The 15,197-nt window shown below is 37.9% G+C and overlaps 1 pseudogene; it reads right to left on the reverse strand.

The window, feature by feature from the left end:
• Positions 1–14,212: 14,212 nt before the first annotated feature.
• Positions 14,213–14,331, reverse strand: LOC118601219 (annotated as a pseudogene).
• Between the last annotated feature and the right edge of the window lie 866 nt (positions 14,332–15,197).

Here is a 15,197-nt window from a genome sequence, read left to right on the forward strand (position 1 = left end):
TCATCCTCACTCCTAGCAGCTAGAGGAATAATCCGGAAGGCCAAAAGGGGAATCTGGGTGGTGTATCATGAGAACCACTATATTCCCCACTTTTTTTTAGAAGAATAATATTAATGTTTTAACTTAGCATTTTCCCAGATAACTTGCCCAATCTTCCAGGCTATCATTGTATACGCTGAAGCTTCCAGAGACCAGATGATTTCTTGGTCTCCTTTTCCTGCCCTCTTCCACCTGACAAACAACTTTACTCATCCTTCAATTATCAGTCCAAATATGGCCTCTGTGAAGCCTTTCCGTTTCCATCAGTAAATACAGGCTTTCCATACCCTGTGCCCCTCCAGCTATTTCAGCAAAGAGCTAGTTTCTGGTATTGTTCATGTCTGATTAGAATGTAAGCTCCTGGGGGGAGGGACTGGGTCACTATTTCATTCGTGTAGCCCCAGTAATCTGACACAGGCACGACATCAATATTTGTTGAATTATATTCATCGATGTGAATGTAACAATGGCTCTGTGATCTTGGTAAAGTCTGCCTCTCCTAAGAATTGTGAATATCTGAGATAAGACTATGATTTGGTACTCCATTAACCATTAATTTTTCATGTTTGCTATTTTGTAAGAATAGAGAGAATTGAATTTTAAAGCGTTAACTTTCAGAAATAAATTTAATTATCAATATATTTTTCTATTGGCCAAATAGGATCAGCATTTCTAAAAACTCTAAGAATATGTAACCCATTCTTCTGTATTTCTTCTCCTCTTTGTCTGTGTGTGTGTGCGCGCGCATTTAAAAATTAGTGTGCTTGGAGGCATATTGAGGAAATTAAAATTCAGATAAAATAAATCACTTACTCTTGGTTAACATTCTATGCCATGCATTCTTTAGTTTCAGATATTTTAGCAAAATGTCAACTGTCAGCTGACTATGCACAAATAAGGAGCTCTGTGTGAAAATCTGAGTTATCTAGCTCTGCTCTCTCATGTGTCCTAGTGACGTGTTAGTGTTCTTTATAGATTGGCAGCTGAAGGCAATGCCTGGCTACCTCTCTTCCTAATCTGCTTGTATTAAGCTTCAGATTTCTCATCTGTAAAATGAGAAACCTTTCCCAGAAATTCTAATATCTCTTCCAGCCCTAGCGTTCTTTGATTCTATGGTTCTGTCTATACTAAAGCACAGAATCACTCTTTATAAAATATTTTATTTGATATTTTATGTACAATTCAAACTGTAGATAATGTTGCCATCGGATAACATGGTTTCTATTAAAAAATGATTTCATTTAGGCTCTCTCTTTAGGAGCAGTCACGCCTATTCTTCTCCAGATAACCCAACTAAAAATGTTGCTACATTAAATACTTCATATGAATGCAAAATGATATAAAATATTTTTAGCAAGGAATGTGTACGTTAGATGAGGAAAAAAGAAATCAAACTAAGAAATAGGTGATGTAAGCTTCTTACTTAGCAATAAAATAATTTTCAAATGCTGAGATTAAAAATAGAGCCTTTATCTGAGAATCATCTCTATGGAGATTTGCAGAAAATAGAAAAGTGGGGATTGAGAATGATATTTAATCTCATTCTCTCTGTTTCTGTTTCTCTGTCTTTCTCTCTGTCTCTTTCTCTCTAGCTGAATTCTCACATAATCCATTTTCTTCAGTTAAAAACAAAGGGCTCACTTCTAGGGAACTAGAGATACATGTGGAGTCTCTGAGAAAAAATGACAAGCTAAGTTAAATGGCATACACAGAAGAGAAAGCTGGAACAAAGGGACCTGTTCTTGGAGATGTATGGCATCTTCAAACATATCACACTTGTGGTCTCCTGGTATCTGTGAAACTTGTACCGATTTAAGGTGCTATATTTGATAGATTCTGGCAGAACTGAAGGAAAACTGGGTTGGTGTTTTTTAAAGCTTTATTGCTTTCTGGAAGATAAATTTCTTTTTTTCACATCATCTATCTCCTTCTGTAAGATATATTACTATACTCCTTAGTCATTTGGGAGCCAATAACAGATATTTTTTTTCTTCTCTCTCTTTTTTGGCTCCCTCCTAAGCTTACAATGAGTCCTTTTATGTAACAGTCTTAAAAACAAGAGATGCAGTGATGATATAAAATTATAGAATTTTGAAGCTGGAAAGGGCCCCCAAGGACAAAAGTGTGCAGCTACATCATGGCTTTGTTTCATTCTTTATACATAGTAAACCATCTAATCTGAGAGAGGTGCAGAGAACAAAGCCTGAATGGAAAGCAGGACTAGTGGTTCTAGCACTCGTCTTTCAGCCAGCCAGCTAAGGACCATGAACACATCACTTAATATTTGGTTAACTCTCAGTGCACCCTTGGTCGACCTCAGGTAGAACATTTAATCTTCAGCTTTCTCATCTGGAGAATGGAGTTGAATTAGATAATTGTAAGAGCCTCTTTCAGTTGGAAACATTCTGTCCTTCCTTGATATCACACTCGAAGCTAAAATAATGTGTATTTCTCTCTCAACAGCCTGAGTTCATTGCTCTGAGAAAACTCAGTATACGCAAAGACTTTGAATTTTCAAAGACGTAAGTTAGGGGCTTGATATTTGTATTACGAAAGTACCTTTTCCCTTAGAGACATAAATTTCCTTTAAATAGCTAACTATTAGATGCATTTTTACTTTATGACACTTAGATTTTCACAGAACTTTTCGGGAATGCATATTTGATGAAAAGTCAAATGTATATCACATGAATCATCTATCCCTCAAGTTTACTATGCCTCTCCTACTCTGACCTGGTGTTTATAGTCTTTGCAACCTCTAACCAGAATTTACTTATTATCCACAAAGCCTCACATGTCTTCTATCTCTATTCTTGCCTCTGAACCACCATAGCTCAGCACCATTCTCTCTTGCACTAACTGAATCTTTATCTCATTGCTCATCATCTTCTCCTGCTTCGGTTGATTATTGTAGTTCCTCCTGGAATTCTATTGACTTCACTCTGGAACACCTGGTTCAACCTCAACAGTAAAATGAGCCCTGCTCCCTAAATATATATTATCATGGTTGCAGTTGTTTTGATATTCAATTGGTTTCAAAATCGCAATTTAACATCGAAGCTCACGCCCATTTCTTGCTTCTCTCTGAGTTTCAACAGATGAAATAAATACCCTATGGTCCATAAGTTATATGAATTTTTACATTACCGTCGATACGAATTAAATTAGAAATTTTACGAACAAGAAAAATAGAATTTCTCACTTGAGTAAAATATGTTTTTTTTTTTGGAAAAGGTGCCATAAAACTTTAGGTTGTTATTATCAACAAGGAAACAATGCTGTTCTTAACTTCTCAAAAAATGTTCAACTTTCCTACAAGAGAGATCCATTTTCCACGAGAAGTCTCAATACTTCAAAAATCCTGCTAGAAATATATCTTTCAATTCTATATCTGTCTTATAATGGACATATTCTACATTTTGCCACACAGGTTAAGAATGTCAGGAATTTTGCTATCTGTGATCTATGGAGTTTGGCCTTTACATGCCAATACTGCAGTGTGCATGATCGGGATATTTTTTTTTACAGAAATCCCATTTGAAGAGAGAAAGTTGTTCCAGTATGGAAACAAAAACACATCCCTTTTTCCATGAAGTGTAGACATTTACTTCTAGATCCATTTTATTTGGAATAAGACTGCAATTCGTGGTGTCATTCCTGGTAGGACAGTCTAGCATTTTCCTAAATTGGCTAAGGTTTAACAATTTTTATAAAATATTAACTCTATGCACAGCAAAATTTCTTCCCAGAGAGTTAAAGTGACTTGTCTAAATTGACACAGTTAGATAGTGACAGGAAAAAATTAATTTCCTGATTTTTTTTCATCTAGTTTCAAATTCACACAATCAGAGAAAACAGGAAAAGTAAATATCTTCATTTTTTTATTTAACTTTCTATTTTTTTGGCCATAGCAGCTGTTTGAACTCAGATTAATCCTCAAGTTGAAATTTCTTATTAATTTTCATTTCTTTTCTGTTTCCCTCTCCACGAGTTCAATTTTTAAAGGGAGTCGGTCTTAAGGTACTCATTGATGTCTCATCTATGATAACTTCAAAGTTTTAAAGTTATATGTATTTTTAATTTAACCTATTGTTTTCAGCTACATTAAAGCCAAAATTGGCTCTCTTTTTAAATTCTAAATGAGTTTACATGTCCTCTTACTAAATTCACACATGGGTAATATAATTATTTACTTTAGCACCTCTAAAAATCATTGCAAATATAGTTCGTTTTAATTGTTCATAGATATCAATTTATATGCAAACAACTTAAAATCTATTTTCATTCCCTACAATTTGCATTTTTACATTTCAGATTTGCTTGTGCAGCAATAAGATGTGAAGTCTGATTGCTAAGTGCTTAAATATGTAAGGTAGTTTCAAGAAGCACAGAGCTACGATTTTGATAGAACAAGTGTGGGTCAGAAGAAGCCCATTCTATGAATAAGAGAACGTGTGCAGAAGAGGACCAGCATTCACTGGGGCTTATTCAAAGGCTAATAATGACAGCTGATGTAAAGGTGGCATATTGCTGGTGATTAATCCTTTTCATTCAATTCCCCCATGACTCGTGGTTATTATCCTGTTGCCTGGTATATACAAAAGAGTAAATAAGAGGGCGATATGAAATTGTGTTTATTCTCTCCACCTCTTCCTTTCAGAATGCAATTTCAGAAAAACTCCTGAGAGGTGAGCTCTCTCAACTTGATGATACCCTGCCCACTAATCACTGTTCAAGTCTGATGCCTTGTCCCAGCTTTCAACCCTTGTATTGTAAAATTTAAAGCTGGAGGGCCTCTACGAAATTATCCAATCACTCTTTCTCATCTTAAAGATAAGAAGCTAAGAACCCAAGAGACTAAGTGACATGCCAAATATCACACAGCTAATTAGATAACACAAGTAAGAAGAGAACTCAGGTGTTTGCATTTCCAGATCAGCACTTACTCCAATTCCCCTCCAGGATTCCATTTCTGTCTAAGTTGTACCTTTTATGTAGGTAATTCAAGTCTTCCTGGGTTCTAATGCAATGGTCTACCAGATGGCTGCAGCCACAGAGCATAGTAAAGGTCAAAAGTCTAAAGAGGCAGCACCCTATCTAGGGCCAAGGGCAACGAGTTTGGTCTCTGAAGCTCAGGACTCCTTCTATTCATCATTTGTTGCCATGATTAAGTTCTTCAGCTTCACTGAACCTGAGTGTCATCAGCTGTAAGACAAAAAGGTGAAGAGATCAATGAAAAAGCATATGTGGAAGCAGCTGACACAATGGTGTTCAATAATATTTGTTCAACCCGAGTTAATTGAGTAATTCGGGAACCCAAGTAAATGGCAGCACAGGACTCATAAAATCACATTAAATCTGATTCCTTCTCTGAACAAATTATTCCAATGGACCCTTTCAGTCAAGAAATATTCATTGAGCCCCCACTATGTGCCAGCAAGGCACTGGGCTTGGGACAAAGGATAAAATGATAACATAAAGACATGGTCTCTACTCTCAGCAATGTTACAGATTAATGAAGGAGACAGAGAAGAGGACAAGCAGTGACCTGCTATATGATTTCACGACACAGAGGAGGGTACCTTAACTCGGACCAAGGCAATTTGGGAAGGATCCCCAGAGGAAGCCACTTGTGAGCAGAGGCCTGACAGAAAAGCAAGAGTTCTCCAGACTGAGAGGAACAGGTGATGTGTTCTGGAATGAAAAAATACAAACTGAAGACTTAGAGGTAAAGGAGTTCAGTGCTCTGGAGGAAGTGAAGGACATGAATCACGCTCTGGTTCCAGAGAGACCTGTGACAGCAGAAGAGGCGGCGGCCAGTTCACGCCAGCTCCGATAGGCCAGTTTTATGTACTTGCTCTAATAGCAATAGGAAACTGAAAAATTTTAAGTTACAAAGTAACAATCACATAAGTGGCTTTCCCAATGAGGAATCTGATTTTTCCTTAACTTCGAGTTTTTTTCAGTGGCGTGAACATATCTAGCTATGTATGTTCGTTTCAAATTTAAATAACTTATTCTATTTTGTCCAGAATCCGTGTGAAACATTACTCAAATTATAACAGCCCTCAGTGGACCCTCATTTTAATAAATTACATAGGCAAATTGACTAATCTTACTCAAAATGACCACATCATAAGCAATTAGGACAAAAAAAAAATTATGGAATAAAGAGATGCACTGCACAATTGCAATTAGAATTTTCAACATTTGAATTAAGAAGAAAAGACAGGAAAGGCTGGGAAAAGAAACCAGAATAAATAAATGAAAAGAAATATGAAAATGTACTCTACTCTGTGAGCCTATAAAAGTCACCATGCCCAGGCTGCTTGCAGGACGCAGAAAGCTCTGGAAAACTGGAGCACCATTAACTAGCTTTGCCAGCTAAAGCAGGTCCTGCCTAGTAAACTGAGGCCTCAGTGGAAAAAAGATAAACTCTGTTTGCCAGAAGTGAAGCCATGACCAAAAAACTTTTCCTGAGCCTCAGCCTGGAATTTGGCTCTGCCGGTGCACCCGGTGGAGGAGGTTCTGGTCCCAGAGTCGGGGCCCATCTCTCATGCTTTTAGGGTCTGGAAGGGGCACCATGCTTTTATATCAGAAACTCTCTTGCGGATGGAAGACCCACACTATCAAGGGGATCGATCCTAAATTCTGTAGTTTTTGCTTCTCATTGTAAAATCTATGAGCTGCTTTCTAGCCATAGAAAGCAGCTCATAGATTTTACAGCTTTATTTGAACATTTTCTACACATTTAGGAACTATACAACAAATAGAAACAGCGATCACATTTATGGAGTATTCTTCCTTCTAAAAGCTCAAAGCTTCAGAATTTGAGCATGTTCTCTGGGAAATGCATTCCTCTCAAGCTGAAGATTTTATCAAATAAGAGGATTTATGGACCACAAACAAGACTGGATGGTAGCAGATATAGAAGAAAGAGCTGAACATTAAAAGGCCTCAGGTGGAAATGCGAAAAATAATAACTACAAAAAGAGGCCTTTGGGATTAGAAATGTGACAACTATCCAGGAGATGGGAATAAAGAAAGTAGGCAAGGGCTCTTTGCAACTTATGTTAAATTCTTTTAGCACTTAGTTGTTTAATTGCATAAATAACATAAAACTTTTTAAACATTATATATAAAGCAGAAGTTTATTTCCCCCAAATTTGGAAAATACAGATAAAGAAAAATGAGAAAAGATAATTCCAGCATTGAAATACAGTCATGGTTAACACTTTTGTATCTATCTTTCCAAATTTCTGTTGTTCTAGCTCTCTCACTTTCTCTTTATGTAGTACTTTACATACACGATCTTATTTTTACGAAATATAAATTTATATATTCACGTATATATTTAAAATAGGATCATACTGCACATACCATTTCGGAATTTTTTTCTGTTGTTAACATTCATGAACATCACCACCTGGAATATAAATGTGCTTGTTTGTTGCTGTTTCTTTAACATCTATACCAGTTACCTTTGTGGGGACATCCAATAAAATATCTATCGACTGAATGAATAATGAGTGGATATTGTTCCAGGTCAAAAAATATAGACATTTATGCTTATAGTATATTAATTAAAATGTACATAAGTAAACATACATATACAATTAACATCCTAGCACCTGTCCACCTGAGGTCAAACACTACCTCTCTGTCAGCCTCCCCTAGCTCCCTCCTCCCAGCTCTTCCTCCTCTGACTTCCATGGGTTGTTCTTTACATATTTTGGGAACGTAGCATTTTCCATTCTGTTTAATAGATATTTCAGTCCGTGTTTTTCTTCATCTCAGCACAGTGTAGTTTCAGTATAGCATTTATGTTTAGTTTATCTTTGTGATACTAATAGCAAAAATAATTCCATGCATGTATTCATTGTTTTATATGTGTCAGGGGATTGTCCCAAGTGTTACATGTGTATTATATGGTTTAATAGTCTTAATAACCACATAAAGTAGGTATATTAGTTTGCTAGGACTGTCATAACAAAATGCCACAGACTTGATGGCTTAAACAATGTAAATTTATTTTCTTGCAGTTTTGGAGGCTGGAAGCCCAAAATCAAGGTGTCAGCAGGGTTAGAGTCCTCTGAGGCCTCTCCTCTTGCTGCCTCTTCACATGGTTGTTTCTCGGTGCAGGCACCCCACTGTGCCTCCTCCTCTTCTTATAAGGATGCTAGTCACATTGGATTAGGGCCCCAGCCCATTTAAGGCCTCATTTTAACTTGATTACCTCTCTAAAGACCTTATCTGCAAATAGGAGGTACTAGAGGTTAGAACTTCAACATATAAATTTAGAGGGACAGAATTTAGCCCATATCGGAGGTATCGTTTTATAGGTGAGTTATCTGAGCCTCAGAAAGCCAAGGTGACTTGCTGAAAGCCAAAATGAGCCTTGCACTCAAGTCTATCTCATTCCAGAATCTGTTCTCTGCACCTCCTGCACCTTCCACCTCCTACTCTCAGAGCATCTGCAATGGTGCTTCATTCGCACTGTAAATGCGCTATAAATTCTTGTTGAATAAATAAACGAAATGCATAAGAATAAAACATGAGCTGGTTGATGATGAAATGATAAGTCCTGAGGTCAGGACATCCCAGAGGCTTGGTCTGGGAGCTGAGAGGGAATTGAAAGGGTAGTTATTTAAGGACATAGTCCAAAGTGGCCCATTCAATCCTCTTCCATTCAATAGCTAGGAGATGCAAGCATAATGAGCCTTTCTTCAGACAAGGTTAAGGGCAATTCAGAAAGGAGACCCTAACCCAAAACAAAAGCAAAACTCAATGGTAACAATAGTGCCCCTTCAGAAGGGCCAAGATAAGGTTTGGAGTAGTAGTAAGATAAATAAAAAATCTAGGACCTAGAATAAAAAAGTAAAAGTGAGAATTAAATTAGCAAATAATTGGAAATGAGATCATTAGGATATGGTAAAAAAAAAAAAGAGAACTACAGGTAAAATTCTAGAATCTTGAAGCAGTGAACACAAACATGCCTCACTATCAGAAAATTTCTTCATTATGAAAACAGAGCTATTAAAATAGTAACCATGTTCTCGCCAGCTTCCCTAGCTTTGAGACTGCAACAGACACTCTCAGTACCCTACCCCTACTCCCTTGGCCCTTGCCAGTCGGTCTGGCTTCCTGTATGCCTCTTTGTAGACTTTCTCTGGGCCCCTCAAGTTGGTTAGGAGCTGGTGGATAAATGTCCCAGATCTCTTGCCATTCCAGTAGAAGAACCTGGAGGTATAGAGTCTATGCTACCTCCCAGATGTCCCCAAGTCTTCAGTTGCCCCCAGTAGGAAATGGCTTGATAACACATTACGTATCAGCTGCCTTACTTTCCCTGGTTCGCTTTCTCACTCTACCACGGATGTTTCCTGGGATCACTTTCCAAATAAATCACTTGCAATTAAATCCTCGTCTGAGACCTGCTTCTGTAGGAGGGATTCGCGCATTTCTTTGGAGAACATGTACACAGATGCCGAATCCAGCTCCCCTTACATGGCAGGCTTCTCCTAGATGAGAACTCCCCTTTTGGGAAAGTTAGCAGAGGAAGGCAGTCAAGAAACCAGAGTCTTGAAAATACTCACAAAATGTGAGATTGTCTCCCAGTAAAGTTACCTCATCTTTTAAAACACAAAACCAAAATTAAGCGTGCCCTATATTCCAGGATCCCAACCTTTACATAGATTTTCCAAAGTGATTTTTTTTTAATGTAGGTCTATCTCTAAAGGACACACCAAAAAAACACTTCCATGGTCATAGAAATTGGGAAAATTCTGGAATAAACAAAGTCAATCAGAATTTTTATAGCAGAAACTCTGGTCTTTTGTACAATGCTAAGTAGTATGCAAAATGCTGAAGAAGGGGACAGAGTGTGGAACATTTCCCAGATTATTTGTCTAAGAGCTTCTTGAGAGGCCAGGGGTCCACAGAACACACGGAGGGAAATGTTGCCTGTCTCCAAAATAATCCACAGGAAACGCCCCCGCAGTCCAGCCCTGCCCCCACCTCATTTGGCCCCATCTCCCACCACTCTTTCCTCTCACCTGCCCTCATCTGCTGCCCAGGCTTCAACACAAAAGTGCTTCTCAGATTTTTTCAAACAAATCGGGCCCTTTCATGACTCTGGGCCTTTGTCCATGTTGCTCCTCTGCCTGGAATTCCATCTCTTGCTTTCTCACCTGGCGAAATCTTCCTGGTTGGTCTTTTCAGACATGGCCAGAGATTATTTCCCCTGGACAAGCTTCTCCAGCAACCCACATCTTATCCATCTTAATGTCCCCAGTATTTCTCATGGGATGCAGAACGTATAAAACAGGTACTCATATGCATGAATTCAAGGAACGCATGAGTGAAATGAGGACTAAGAAAGGTAAATGATGCTGGACAAGTCTGACTTTTTTGAGTCCAAACCCTGGAATAGAATGTGGACCTCTTACTCATAGTCCAAGTTCATTTCACTATTTCTGTCTACATCCCAGAATTAATGACATATTCAGGGAATTTGATTATTATTTTTTTAATTATGATAAAATACATATAGCATAAATTTACCTTCTCAACCACTTTTCAGTGTACAGTTCAGTAGTATTAAGTGCATCACGTTGTTGGGCAACCTATCTCCAAGTCTCTTTTTATCTTTCAAAACTAAAACTGGCAACCACTATTTTCCTTTCTGTATCTATGAATTCGATTACTCTAGGTACCGCATAACTCGCATATGCAGTATTTGTCTTTTTGTGACTGGCTTATTTCAGTTAGCATAATGTTATCTAGCTTCATCCACATTGTAGCATGTGACAGACTTTCTTCCTTTTTAAAGCTGAATAATATTCTATCGTATATATCCATTCATCTGTGGATGGACACTTGGGTTATTTCCACCTTTTGGCTATTGTGAATAATGCTGTTATGAACATAGGTGAACGAATATCTCTTTAAGACCTTACTTTTAATTCTTCGGGTATATCTAAGGATTCTTTTTTGAGCACATTTATGTTTTAATATTTTCCTCTATGGTTACAAAGGTATTGAATAATGACCTAAACCTTTCTCTTGTTAGCTGTTACCAGATGCATAAAACCAGCAATTTGGTAAAGAAAAACATTTAGCCAATTAGGACTTTTTGATTACCTGTGACAGAAACCGATGTTTGCTGGTCTAAGTCAATGAGATTTATTGGAAAGTTTTGAGGGTATGTGTGGTACCCAATGAAGAGTCAACCTTAAATAAATACAGGCACTACTATAGGGCTGTAGGAACAAGTGGGACCAGAGCTCCAAGTGGCCCTCAGGACCCTCCATCTCTATGTCTCCACTCTTTCCCTTCTGCAAGCATGCTCCATTTCTTTTTCAGTGTGTGCTGGCTCCCCCATCACTTTCACATCTGTAGCTCCAGCCCCTGTAAAGAGACTGACCTGTCTCTCTCAGTCCCAAATCCAAAATCCCAGGGAAGAGTAATTTTGTTAAGTTCCCACCCACCAATGAAGTATGGCTAGGAAAACATAGTTGAATTGTATAAAATGGCTGCTCCCAGTGCAATGATATGGATATATGTGTTGGAGAAGAGCAGGCAGTTACCAAAATTTCATAGATCCAGAATGACAGTAAGCCAGCTAACACCTTAGTAGATGGGCTACGGAGTAAAAGGCAGTGGGTCGAGATAGTATTCAACCACCCCACCTCTGATGAATGTTCTCATGGGGTTGAAGGAAGGGGTTGTGTAGGGAGCAGCGAGCTCTGGAGTAGAAAAATACTTTAATCAAAATCCTGTCTCTCTAACCAAATGAATCCACAGAGAATGAGGCAGGAAAAAGGCTTGCTGGCCCTAAGATCACTTTAGATGTTTTTGTGTCGTAGGGCACTTCTAGCAAGTGACTCATGAAAGGAAAAAAATAAATAAAAGGTTTCCTACAATATCAAAGAAGTCCGGAGGCCAAGATTTAAAGGAAATAATAATAATACCCAGAAAGATCCTGGACTGTAACATTTCCAAGCCAGAATGCCCAAGTTTAGGTACCTCCAAAACATCTTATTTGATAATTAGGTGGAGAAATGCAGTTGGCCACAGGAAGCGAACAGACTATGAAACTATCGCTAAGAATAAAAGCTAAACTCACATCACTGGTAGCATGTCTCGGTGAAATGTTTTCCCTGTTTGTTCATAGGTTCTGAATGTTGGGTAAGTCTTTCCAACAGTGGTTCCAGGGTGCTAGAGTAATGGATCTCAGACAGCAAGTGAAAAATGATGGCTGCAAAGTTCAGGAAATAATAGAAAATTAAATCTTAACTGAACTGTTGTAAATATCACAGCCCGAAAACAGAACACATCAGCAAACTGTGCCAGCGGGGACGGTAATGAATTTCTCCTCTCCTTACAAAACTGTTAGGGTGCATGATATGGTATTCTGAGGCTTGGGAGGTTAGGAGGGGATGATGAGGAGAGAGAGAAAAGAAAACAAATGGCATTTGTAAATTAAAATGTCTCTTTAATAAAGAGCACTTTTTCTCAGCCAAAGCCATTAGCCCTTCTACAGCCCAGTAGCCTTAGCTCTTTCACACACTCACAATTTTATGACATCTACAGCTATGTGTGGACCTGTCTTCTCTCCACAGTGAGATTATAAATGCTGGAAGGTGAGAGAGACTTTTTCTTTGGTTCACCTTTGAATGTCCCACAATATCCAGAAGAATTAATATTTATTGGCTGTCTCCAAAATGCCATGGCCTTTGTGAGACATTGTGATGGTGTATCCCTATGGGGTCCTCCCAAGCACCCTGCAAGGTAAGTAGGGCTGGCATGTATCACTGAAGAAAAGAATGAAGATTGTAGCAGTACTTTGCCTCGATTCACACCATGACTGAGCTGAGATTGGAACCCAAGTCTTCTTAATTCCAAAGCCTGTGCTCTTACCTTCTTGTTGTACTGTCTATTCAGCAAATAGCAATCATATTTTCTAGTAATATGCTAATAATACTAATAGCTAATTTAATCAAAGACTTTTTTTAAGCCAGGTCCTAGGTAAATATATTTACATATATTATTATATATTATTATAATCAATCCTCACCATAGCCCAAGAGTTTAGTAGAGAGATTAATAAAATTGTCTAAATCCTATAAATGTGTTCTCTCAATCATTATTTTATATTGATTTCAAAATATACAAGTACATGCAAACACAGAAACTAGACAACATGTTTTGAACAACTACTCTGCACTAGACTGTGAATTTTTCTAATTTAATCTTCACTACAACCCTCATGGCAAAGCAGGTATTCAGAAAATTGTGGACTAAATGAATAATTGAAGACAAACATAGAACCACAATTATCACCAGTTACTAACAGAAGAAAAATTCAGAAATTTTTCTTGTGTTTCCATTGGCAATACCATGTTTCCAAGCTATAGAGGCTATTAAAAATGAATGAGTATTGGAAACATAAGAGCAATTCAGACAGTAGGAAAAAAGGTTTTAGTTTGAAAAATGATAGTTGTATAAAATCAATAACAATCTACTGCATGTGAAACAGTCTTCCTTTGTTGCTATAGAATCTAAAATGGACTGTGCCAGAAAATCAGCATTTACAAATAAGATAACAAGAAGTCTCCAGCTTGATCTTGATTTTATATAAGAAATACAGCCCTCCTAAGCTGATGACAAATCTTCTGTGGGATACATCCAGATAAATCGGATTATGATCTGCTAACCTTGGATGAGTAGAGAACACTAGACAAAAATAAAAATGCCTCAGGTGTACGTCAGGCTTTTCCAGCTTTCTTAGTAATTTGTCCTAGCCACCAAATATTTCTCTGCCACTTGAGGTTAGACGTGGCCACACGACTTGCTTTGGCCAGTGGAAGTATGATCGTAGTGATGTGCCCCTTTTAGGCAGAAGCTTTAGAATCAGCGTATAGTTCGTACTGTTCCTTCTTCTTTTGTCATGATGACAGATGATGTTCCAGAAGGCATGTGTATGTCACCTTTCATTCCTAAGTAAAAATGACATGGAGCAGAGTATCCACAGTGGAAATACAGCATGAATAAGAAATAAATATGTTTTAAGCCACTGAAAAAAAAAATTTTTTTTATGTGAGGTAACCTTTGGTTGACCTCACAGATTACAGAGACCTTGTCAGTTTACAATCCCTTATTTTTTAATTTTTCACATCTACAGCACCTGGTCTTCCTAGGTGGTCTCCCATCCAAGTACTAACCAGGCCCGACCCTGCTTAACTTCTGAAATCAGATGGGATTGGGCTCGTTCAGGGTAGTATGATCATAGACTAAGTCACTGAAATTTGTTGTTTGCTATTGCAGCATAATTTAGCCCAACCTGATTGAGATACCAACTAATGAACTGTATGGCCTTGGGCCAGACTTTTACTAACCTGGTGGCAGCTTCCTTATCTGTAAACTTGAGGGATTAGCCTAGGGTAGGAAGGCTTAATCTGGGGGCCCAAAAATAGACTTGAGGATAACAATGAATCCCCAAAATTATAGGTAATACTGTGTGTGTATGTGTGAGTGTGAGTGAGTGAGAGAGAGAGAGAGAGAGAGAGAGAGAGAGAGAGAGAGAGAGAGAGAGAGAGAGAGAATTTGAGAATTTGTATTTTTTTTTCTGGGGAAAGTGTTCATACCTTTTTCAAATTCTAAGAGGGTCTATGTTACTCAAAATGAAGCTAAAAACCTAGATAATCTCTAAGGCCATTTCTAGCTCAAATGGATGTTTTGGAGCAGAGTAAGGAAAAAAATAAGCTACTTAGGTTTCTCTCTGATCTGGTATTTCAGGACTTGTTTTGAGTCAGATTTTATTAAGGTTGTTTTTAAATAAGTTTAAAAGTTCTGCTTAACAGAACTGCAAATATCAAAATCTCAGGAGGTACTCTTGAATGAAAAGGGGGATTCAGAGAATTTCTTCTTAAACTAAAGAAGGAAAGGTTCTTCAAAAATTGAAAATGAGGACCCAGATCACATTTGTCAGGTGTGACAGAGTGGGACCTATGCCTGGTAGGAAGAAAGGGTCACTCTTCAAAAAATACATTCCCACACATGAGTTAATACATGAAAGGCCAGAGTGGAATTCTTTAGCTGTAGGCAAGAGCTCTCTTAAATATGGAGACAGTTGCATAGACTAGGTTAGTAGAGAGAAC

The sequence above is a fragment of the Rousettus aegyptiacus genome, unplaced genomic scaffold, assembly GCF_014176215.1.
Source record: "Rousettus aegyptiacus isolate mRouAeg1 unplaced genomic scaffold, mRouAeg1.p scaffold_m13_p_3, whole genome shotgun sequence".
In the NCBI taxonomy this organism is placed as follows: Eukaryota; Metazoa; Chordata; class Mammalia; order Chiroptera; family Pteropodidae; genus Rousettus; species Rousettus aegyptiacus.